The 11,263-nt window shown below is 31.4% G+C and overlaps 1 long non-coding RNA gene across 1 annotated transcript; it reads right to left on the bottom strand.

The window, feature by feature from the left end:
- Nucleotides 1-576: 576 nt before the first annotated feature.
- LOC148298173 (uncharacterized) lies at nucleotides 577-2,754 on the bottom strand. Its single transcript, XR_015839216.1, has 3 exons — nucleotides 2,698-2,754; nucleotides 2,030-2,217; nucleotides 577-1,340 (listed from the first exon to the last, which is right to left on the bottom strand). It is a non-coding gene; the product is annotated as an uncharacterized LOC148298173 (long non-coding RNA).
- Nucleotides 2,755-11,263: the final 8,509 nt, after the last annotated feature.

Raw genomic sequence — 11,263 nt, 5'->3', positions numbered from 1 at the left:
TGAGTATAAAGTGGTATGACTTCGTTAGGTATGACGATGTGAGGAGAAGAACTCAACAGCCCCTGTCCTAAAGAGGAGAAGGTAGACATGGTTGGGACATGTCCTCAGAATGCTACCTGAGTGCATCAACCCCTCATGTCTCTTCTTCCAACCCCTAGGATTCCGGCGCTCCAGAAGGCCGCTGACGACCATTCACCGACTATACTCAAATCTAACTACCGCACTATCTAATTATGGGTAGAATGGTGAATGTCTTCTCTTCTTCTTTCCATGTTCGCTCCCTAGGTGGAGCATATGGCCAACACGAGACGTCTCCAAGTCACTCTGTCACGCGCCATCTCCTTGGCTTCCTCCCAGGTCAATCCGGCGTCTCGAAGTTCCGCTGAACTTCGAGACGCCGGATTGACCTGGGAGGAAGCCAAGGAGATGGCGCGTGACAGAGTGACTTGGAGACGTCTCGTGTTGGCCATATGCTCCACCTAGGGAGCGAACATGGAAAGAAGAAGAGAAGACATTCACCATTCTACCCATAATTAGATAGTGCGGTAGTTAGATTTTTTTAGGCACTCAATCATTTTGATGCACTCAGTATCATTATCGAACCCCAAATATAACTAATTTGAGAGTTAATATAATTACTACTACTACTACTACTACTACTACTAATACTACCACCACGCCGTTTCTCCGCAGGGGTAGGCAGAGAAGAAGGAACACCACACTCTTCTGTCCTGACATACACTCTTCGCTTCCTTCACATCCATACATCTAGTATGGATGAATGCCCTCTGATTACACAGACTTTTGACACCACCAGATTTTAGGTTCTGATTGATATGATCGTACCAAGTCTTTTTCGGCTGTAGTACCATTGGAGACAGAGTAATTTACCTTTATACGTTGATTCTATAACACAGCCGAATCGCCCCCTTCCCAAAACCCTATGGTTCGTAAGGGGTGATAAATTTTTAAAAATATCCACAGTACTCGGAGTAGCGAATTTGCAATATCTCGGTGAAGCAGCAGCATTTTTGAGTGAGATCATCTTTGGCGACCTGTATACACGAGCAGCATCTTTCATATGACGTTTCTTTACTTCAAATTCTCGAGAAGCGTTGCATTTTGGACTCGTCAAAAGTATGGTTGGAATTTTGACAGGGCGTATGGTTTGGGTGAACTTTGAGTCCTTTTTGATGCTGTCCGCGTTCTGAGAATTGAGGTCCTCATCATCGCTGAAGTTCAACTTCCTTTTGATGATTTGGCATCTTTTGTAGAGCGGCGTTGAAGGTGATCTCTGGTAGAAGCGGTAGCGACGCTTCATATCCTCTCTTTTCCTGAAACTAATAAACAGTCAATGAAATATTTTACATTATTTTTTGACATCTCATCAAAGATGAAGTAGAATATGGAAGTCTGGCCATTTACGGGGCTGACGACTGTCATAGGCTGGTTTTAGTGATCACTTTACACATGTGTAACATTCACCAATTCTACCCATTATTGACAACCACACTACTCAAGTTCTCGGAAGTTCTATATATATGAACTAATTTAGAAACCTTGTTCTTGAATCACTAGAACTTCACTAGAGACATCTATTGGTGAGATGTAAAGAAGCTTTGTATTAAGCAGAAACTCTTATATTAGTGTGTGAGGTCCGAATCTTGGATTACAATCACACACATGAGAAAAAGTGAAGTTCTAGTGATTCAAGAACAAGGTTTCTAAATTAGTTCATATATATATAGAACTTCCAAGAATTTGAGTAGTGTGGTTGTCAATAATGGGTGGAATTGGTGAATGTTACACGTGTGTAAAGTGATCACTTAAATCAGCCTATGACGGTCGTAAGCTCTGTAAATGCCCAGACTTCCATATTCTTCTTTATCTATGTTGAGATTTAAAAAAAAATTATAAAAAACTCCTAATCGGAGATAATCCTGATTTGTGAACAAGTATTTGGACACACTCAAAATGTTGTAAAACTTTATTATTTACTAACATAATGTTAGAATAAATTAAATCTCACCATTCCGCTGATAACCTTTGACACGATCTCTCCAAAGCCTTTTGCAAAGAAATTGATTTTTTCTTTTTTTCTGGTGTGAAATATAGAATTTCGGGAGTGTTATTACTTTTTAATGGAGTAATCCTTAATTTCCTATACCACTTAACACTCGACATTTCTTAGTATTTTTATTTTGTTTTTATATTTCACTTATGTATTATTGATAAGAATAAATAAATAGTTAGATTAGAATAAATTATATTACACACATATTTTCAAAAACATCACAAATTAAACATATTTCTTAATAAATAATACGAAAGAGTCAAATTCTTATAATCTTTACTGTTTTAACAGAAAATATGAAATTAAACAACACTTTTAGTATTATTATGATTATTTTATTTTTATATTTCACTGATGTATTATTGATGAGAAAAATAAATAGTTAGATCAGAATAAATTAAATTGAATATATATTTATAAAATCATTACAAATTGGACATATCTCGGTGATTGATACGAAAAGCAGTCTAATTCTTATAATCTTAAAACGGAAAAGATGAAATTAAACACGACATTTTAATTTCACTGATGTATTATGAGGTGAGAATAAATTATATGAAGCACGTATTTTTAAAACATGACGAATTGGACATATCTTAATAATTAGTACGAAAAATAGTCACATTTTAAAATCTTAAAACAGAAAACATGAACACGATAAATGACACTTCGAAATTTTTACAGTGTCATTGAATTTTTGCAACAATATTTTCGAATTTTGAATGCAGTATTTTACATAGACAAAGAAGTGTACTGATTTCATTGTTATTGTTTGTGGTCTTCAGATTTGATTTGTGTATGGTCAATTGATGCCATGCAATAATAATAAATAATAAAAAAGCTAAAAAATAGAACATTGACATTGTACATTTTGACATCTCAACACATATGAATAATATGGAAGTCTGAATATTTACAGGGCTTACGATCTGTCACTTTATACACCTGCAAAATTCAGCATTCTACACATAATCCACATTCAAGTATTTGAAATATGTACTGGATCATGCTAAATTATCCTCGGTCTTGCTCTGCTACTATTTCATCTACATTCACCTCATAAATTTGTTCAACTGTCATTTATTCACTCATTCGTTCCATATGCCAGAACCATGTCAACACACCTAACTTAATTTTATCAATAACGCCTATGTGAGACTTGCATTCTATCTTTAATTCACCATTCGAACATCTATCATGCATCGCTTCTGAAATATACGTTACTTTGTAAGTACATATTATTTATATGAATAAATTAATTAATATTGTTGTATCCTTTGTATGACGATGGATAAACTATGTTATACTGTGCCAAATAGACTTGGAAAAATACACATTAAAATATTATTCCTCTAGCCGGCTACAAGTACAGAGACTGTCATAAAAATGGAACCAAAAACATTTTTCAGTTGGAGCGAGTGTTTTTGCCTAGAATTTTCACTCATGAATTATGTGAAATTATAGTAACTTTAAACATAAAGAGTAAATCCACTAAGAGTAAATCCACTCACGAGTAGGCAAAGGCTATGAAACTTAAAAAGTTGAAACATTGTTTACTTGTACATTTTTTGAAGCGTATATCTTTCACGATATTCTTTTACTAAGTGCAACAACTTATTTCATATTTTAACAACGCGGCGGACCAAGTAAACCGAGCGTGCTCCGATACATGATCTCAATCGGAATATTGTGTGACAACAAAGGGTTAAGGACCGGTTCGGCGAACTCTAAAAAATTAGGACACCGGTTCGCTAGAACCGGCGCGAATGCGAACCGGTGCGAACCGGTACGAAAGCGAACCGGTGCGAACTAGTGCGAACCGGCTGAATTCCACCACTGCTTAGGACCATCAACCCTTCGTTGTGTATTAATTGCGTGTGTAGTTGTAAGTATATGAACAAACTCAAAATATTGTTCTATATTCTTTTTCATCTTTGTTGAGAGTTATTTTTGGCGAGTGTGATAATTTGGGCGGGGTTGTAAATCTGTAGCCTAGAGTCTGGAGGAGTCTGCTCTCGTACAGAGTCGCTACACGACATTTCCTTTTCCAATAATTTTCCTTTATGGCCAAGCCTGTTGGCGTCTGGGAGCGGTACACACGCCCATAAATACACACGGATGGCCATAGGATGTGGGACAATGGCTCGCCGTGCATGGGGCGGATTCGGATTCGGATCTACACGAAAATAATTACAAATATAATATAATGCTTCAAATAATGTTTAAAACGACTCAAGGCAAGACCAAATCGATTTTTAATAGAATTCATCATGATAATACACTAGGACATAATGAAATACACGTGGAGCCGATAAACACAACTAAGTTCGGAATAAGGTCCTTATAATATATTGTCAATACCCTAACCAGCTGCCTGACATGTATAACATAGAACCCAGTCAGGGATTCTAAATAAATGAACTGAAATAATACTTTATGGAAAGTTTATTTATTGATTTGGCGTTTAATTTGTAGTATTCAATTTTAATTTATGTAATAATTTTAAAATCAAACACAGATATCAGAAAAAACACATAAAAATTAATATTGTGACAAATGTTTCTCTAAGTAAAGGCATTTTTAAGCGAATGTGAAGATCAAAAGGACTGACGGTTCTTACATGGCTATACACTATTATTACACCTACACAAAAAAAAACTATTACTTAAGTGCCTAGAATTGTATAGCCATACTAGAACATGTTTGACAATGTTTGAAAAGGTTTGGAAATGCCATAACTATTCGAAACAATTATCACAACATTAATTTTATGGGTTTTTTTTTTAAATACAACTTAGTAGACTCAAAAAATATGTGTTTAATTTAAAATTATTACATAAATTCTAAGTTCTGCTCTGTGAAAAGTTGAAAACAAAAGCACACAGAAATGTAGAGTTTGATTGCATTACGTCTAATGTCGTCCAAAATTGTGTCATGAGAATATTTTTCAAAAAGTGTTTCGTCATAACTTCTCTGGCAATAATATCGCATAAAAATAATAAAATGCAAATGTGTCTCGAGGGAAAATTTTAATGTTCTCAAAATAAAATTCACCGACGATATTTTAAGTTTCCAGTAACTTTTGTTCACAAATTGTGGATTTCACACATTCAAAATGGGTGCAAAGTGTGATTTGCTGTTAATTTAAAGTCATGGTATATATTTATTGATTTTGAGTTTAATTTGTAGAACTCCATTTTAATTTATGTATTAATTTTTAAATCAAAAACAGATTTTTTGAGTCTACTAAGCTGTATTTTATTAACAAAAACACATTAAAATTAATATTGTGACAATTGTTTTGCCTAGTTATGGCATTTTCAAACGAATGTGAAAATTCAATTTTTGAAGGAAAGATAATTTTTAATAATTTTTTTAAATATGCTAAATATTTTTCATATTATTTTTTGACATCTCATCAAAGATGAAGAAGAATATGGAAGTCTGGGCATTTACGGGGCTTACGACCGTCATAGGGTGGTTTAAGTGATCACTTTACACACGTGTAACATTCACCAATTCTACCCATTATTGACAACCACACTATTCAAATTCTTGGAAGTTCTATATATATGAACCAATTTAGAAACCTTGTTCATGAATCACTAGAACTTCACTAGAGACATCCATTGGTGAGATGTAAAGAAGCTTTTTATTAAGCAGAAACTCTTATATTAGTATGTGAGATCCGAATCCTGGATTATAATCACACACATGAGAAACAAAATGTTGTAAATATTTTTCAAATGGAGAAAAAACATTCAGGTTTTACTTAAAAAGATCTGTTGCACGGTAAAAAGTTCAATAAGTGGCTTGCTATTTATTTTTAATACATTGTATTATGTTTTTAAACTTTAAAAACGATATCCTGAAAATCTGATTTATGACGTTGTTGAAAGGAGTTAGCGATGCTTTTGGATCGCAATTATCTATTGTATACACAATCTTATCAAGGTCGTAGGGATTTTTTTTTATTATTTCAAGATAGGAATTACATTTATTATTCACCTTGCTTATTATGTAAAAGGATTATAGATCATTTAGTGGATTTTTGTTTTTTCTAGCTAACTCAATATGTTTTATTTGAATCTGTACTCAACAGAAGGGATAATATATTGTGGGCCAATCAGTAACTTCTCAGCATCTGCTGATTGCTGGGAGGAAACCACGTAAAACTCCTCAGGAGAAGGCGGACTGTTGATTTTCATCAGCAAGATGCATTTAACACGTGTTTGTTCCCAGAAATGTACCTCATCTCTCTTGAGTTGCATTGCTGTATCGAACCTGGCCCCTCTAGCACAGCACCCAAACGCTCTTACCACTACACTACCGAAACGGACATACTTATACTATTTAAATCAACTAACCGCTGCAAAGGGGACTGACCTGTCAATACTGAAGACTAGACCAAACACTTAATGGACTTAAAAGATGCGTTTCGGAGATTAAACGGAACCCTTCTTCAATTAAAATATTCCAGAGTCAGGTACTTAACCAGAGATAAAAAAGGGAATGCAGATTAAAATATTTTATGATGTAGAATAATAAATATATATTATGTACGTTTAAAATAATGAATGTCTAAAAAAAATCAAGGAAGATAAACTCCTTACAAACATGTTAATCGAAGACAAATATAGGTACACACACATTTTTTTTCTTCATTCATTCGAACCCTTATCCGCACCCCAATGGTGCATAGGGCACTGCATCATATAAACGCAGTGTTATCTTGATCGTTAACACACGAAGGAAAGGTCATCAGCCCTCCGCTTCAGGTACCAACCAGTCCAGGGTAGTATTGAATAAATATTAGAGTGAAAAAAAAATACAAAAAACTATTATATCACTCCTAAGCATACACAATGAACAATGATTGAGAGTACCTCTCCAAGCACAAGAGCTTAGTCTTTTTATTGAAGAGCATAACTAACAGCGTAACTAATTTTAAGATTATTAAAAGTAGAAATGTCTTCCAAATGAATTATATATTGTTGTTATCATTTCAACTTCCACTAGAAGAAATAGATCATACACACACACACACACACACACACATATCGCTCACTTTTTTCAACAACGTCATATATAAAAAAAACATGATTTTTCATATCGTTTTTAAAATTTAAAAAATATAAAACAAAATATTGAATATAAATATCATGCCACTTATTGAACTATTTACTGTGCAACAGATCTTTTTAGGTAAAACCTGAATGTTTTTTCTGCATTTGAAAAATAAATATTGTATTTAAAAAAAATAAATAAAACAACAACTTTTCCTCAAAATGCAAAAGCAACACTTTCTGCCCTGTAGCAGGTAAATATTATATTAACATAAATATATATGTATATATATATATATATATATATATATATATATATATATATATATATATATATATATATATATATATATATTTATATATATATATATATATATATATATATATATATATATATATATATATATATATATATATATATATATATATTTATATATATATATATATATATATATATATATATATATATATATATATATATATATATATATATATATATATATATATATATATATATATATATATATATATATATATATATATATATATATATATATACATATATAAATACATATATATATATATATATATATATATATATATATATATATATATATATATATATATATATATATATATACATATATATATATATATATATATATATATATATATATAAAGTGGTAATATTTTTCTTTGTAAATTGGGTGTAAATAATATGTAAAGTGGGTGTATAATAATAAAATAAACAATGTGTTGCTTTGTAATTAAAGTTTATTCTTAATTTATTTTTATAATATGTTTCTATCTATCTATCTGATTCTGACAGTTCAGAATATTATATTTTTTCTATCGGATGTCTTTTGTTTTATTCTGTGCGACGCATGCGACATCTGGTGGTAGAACTGTTTTATGTAGGTACTATTTTTAAGTATGTACTTAATAAAATGTATAGGTAGGTACCTAGGTATTTTATTACATATATATTTATATATGTATTTAATGTACCTATACGTAAATATATTTATAAAATTAAATAAAAATATAAGATTTCCTCCGTCTTTCTCTGCTCCTTTTTCGAACTACATTCGCACCATAAATTTGTTTTACCCTTCTTGCCTCACTCATTCGTCGAATTTAGAAATAAAGTTAAATATAACGATACAAGATTTATCTAAACATACTTGAATGTATATGATTACATTCCTCTTAAAGTAGACTGGTTGAAGGATAGCCACTGTGGTGGTTCCTATTTGCTCTAATTCAATATGTAATATGCACTCCATATTATTATTATTATCTAAAATTGCATACTGCAGTTCTCTCCCCGAGTCAATATCCTTCTACCCCTATTTGCTGGTCTGCAATATATCATCATATTATATGTTTGCCAACCAACCCCAACCGATTGACCACTCTCACAAATGAAAACTATTTCATTTAGGTTAAAAATATTTCTTTTAAATTTTACAAGATTTTATACGGATGAAAATGTGGTGCATATTAAACAAAATGTCTCAAAAGACACATAATATATTATTTTTTTTGACATCTAATCAAAAATGAAGAAGAATATGAAAATCTGGGCATTTACGGGGATGACGACCGTCATAGGCTAGTTTAAGTGATCACTTTACACACGTCTAACTTTCACCAATTCTACCCATTATTGACAACTACGCTACTCAAATTCTCGGATGTCTATATATATGAACTAATTTTGAAACATTGTTCTTGAATCACTAGAACTTAACTAGAGACATCTATTGGTATATTATTTTCAAGTAATAGAAAATGCCAAGTTTTACTCTGTCTTCCTCTTTTTATATTTCCAAATACATAAATTTCACCTCATAAATTTGTTTTACTGTTTTTACATTCTTCACTCATTCGTTCCACATGTCCAAACCATTTCGACACACCTTTCTTAATTTTGTCTTTATCTCAGCCTTACATTCTTTATTCATTTTAACAAACACATCTTTCATTTATTGTTTTGGCACAAATTCATCTGTGAGACTGCATTTTGAGTTAACTCCTTGCTTCACTTATGTACATTAGGGTGGTCCGCTGTGTACTGCCAGTTTAGTTTTGGCTAATACGCTTTCATTTTTAATAACTGTTGGGAAAGGCAATTACGATGAGTACAATGAATGGTGAGAACCTGATCATGTGAACCAAGCAATCGTCGTGGATCTTCCTCGAAAGACATCTAGAGGAAGACCAAAGTATTCAGGGATGCTGCAGAAAGAAAACATGATTCAAAGACATGGCCTAGGTGACGTTGTCCATGAAAGAAAGAACTTCAACCTGAGGACGAAGAGAGCTGACCCCAACAGTCTACAAAGACGGTAAGTTGGAATGGAACCAGGAAAGAGAAGAAAAATAAGTTTTCATTTGCTATAACTGATTTCAGTGCACCATTAACTCTATTCCCAGCACTCACTAGGTAGATTGAATAAAGAAATAAGATAGTAAAATGATTAAGGAAACACTTGTTTTTATAACTGTTGAGATTGTTAATGACTACTAGTTTCGGAAGCTAAACTTCCATCGTCAGGACTGAATAATAACTAAAATATAAAACTGTTCTATAAACAAGGAGAAGGGTAAGTTAGGGGGAAGGGGTTATTCAAGGGGGCGGAGTTTGAAAATAAAGGAAAAACGGAAAGCGAAGGTGAAGAATTTTTAAACAACATATTATTAAATAAATTATTATTAGAATTTAGGTTTTTTTTTATTTCAAAATTTTCTCAATAATTCATAATTCGGCCTTTATATGAAACAAGGTGTAATAATTTTAATTTATGAGAGTGGAATGAATGATTTGTATCAATTGTGTGATTTGCAAATTCCGAAAAATAATTACTAACAAGACCGCTACGATGTTCTTTAATTCTAAACTTTAAATTTAAAAAAAGTGGTATTCATGAAATTTTTTTTGGAGATTGTGATAAAAAATATAGGCCAAACCGCGGGAAATTTATAGATTAGAATTAAAGAACATCGAACATGCCGAAAAAATAAATAAAATAAAAAATAAGATATTATTAAAATGTCTTTGTGAAAATTCGAAAGCCTTTTTGGGTTATCAATATTGTCATAAAATCCTCTTTTTCATGCAATTCCTTCAATATATTACTACTAAGAAGACGAGCTACCCTCTCCTAATTAAAGTATGTTCACCCTTCCGGAAGTTACAAATTCAACAGCAAAATAATAAAAAAGAATGGTAAAAACATTTCCATCTTTGTGTTTTTATTATCCGACGCATAAATAAGTCAGTTACCGCCGTTAAACACACCATGAAATCTCCTGAAACATCGTGAAACACCCTGAAACATCTTGAAACTTTCACCGCCCTGACAAGTGTAATATGAATATTATAATTTAATGATACGAGAAAAAAAGTTTCGCGAAACGTATTAAATAAAGCGTATCACGTTCGCATCTGTACATGCGGGTATGAGCGTAAAAAGCTTAATATACGGGGTTTACAGACTAAGAAAATACGTTGGATTTTGCTGTTTGAAAAATTCTTCAGTATTTTATTCCCAAACGCCAAAAAATTAATTGATCCTTCCAATATGACTTATTTTATGTTAAAACATACAACATACATAAGTCAAATACGAGTATATGATGAGTAATTTTCATTAGTTATTTATTATTCATTTTTAATTAATATTATTATTTTTATGTAATCTTATAAATTTTAATTAATATAAAGTAATTTTTTATCTGTTATTTATTTATTTATAAATTTAATCTCTTATTTATTGTCAATAATTTTTTTTCATAAAATATTTATTTATTTAATTTTTATATATTATTATTTCTCGACGAGTAATTTTATTAATTCTCTATATAAAAAAACACCTTGATTTGAATGTCAAAGATTAATTACAGTTTGTATTTTCACCGGTTGAGAACATGTGTAGTTCTCGAAACTAGTCGTGTTTACATTAATAAACATAAAAGTGGTCTTTTACAAATCTTTTTTTTTAATATTTAGTTGTATTAAGTACACGTTTTTTACTAACGTCTGCGTTTTGTGTACTTGATCTTATTCGTCTTATTATTATGGTACATGCTAAATGGTGCATAGGGCATTAGGGAGAAA

The sequence above is a fragment of the Brachycentrus maculatus genome, unplaced genomic scaffold, assembly GCF_059751285.1.
Source record: "Brachycentrus maculatus isolate JH-2025_06_01 unplaced genomic scaffold, ASM5975128v1 h1tg002426l, whole genome shotgun sequence".
NCBI classification, from domain to species: domain Eukaryota; kingdom Metazoa; phylum Arthropoda; class Insecta; order Trichoptera; family Brachycentridae; genus Brachycentrus; species Brachycentrus maculatus.
Note: the sequence above shows the minus strand (reverse complement) of the source record. Positions and strands in the feature narration are given on the sequence as shown.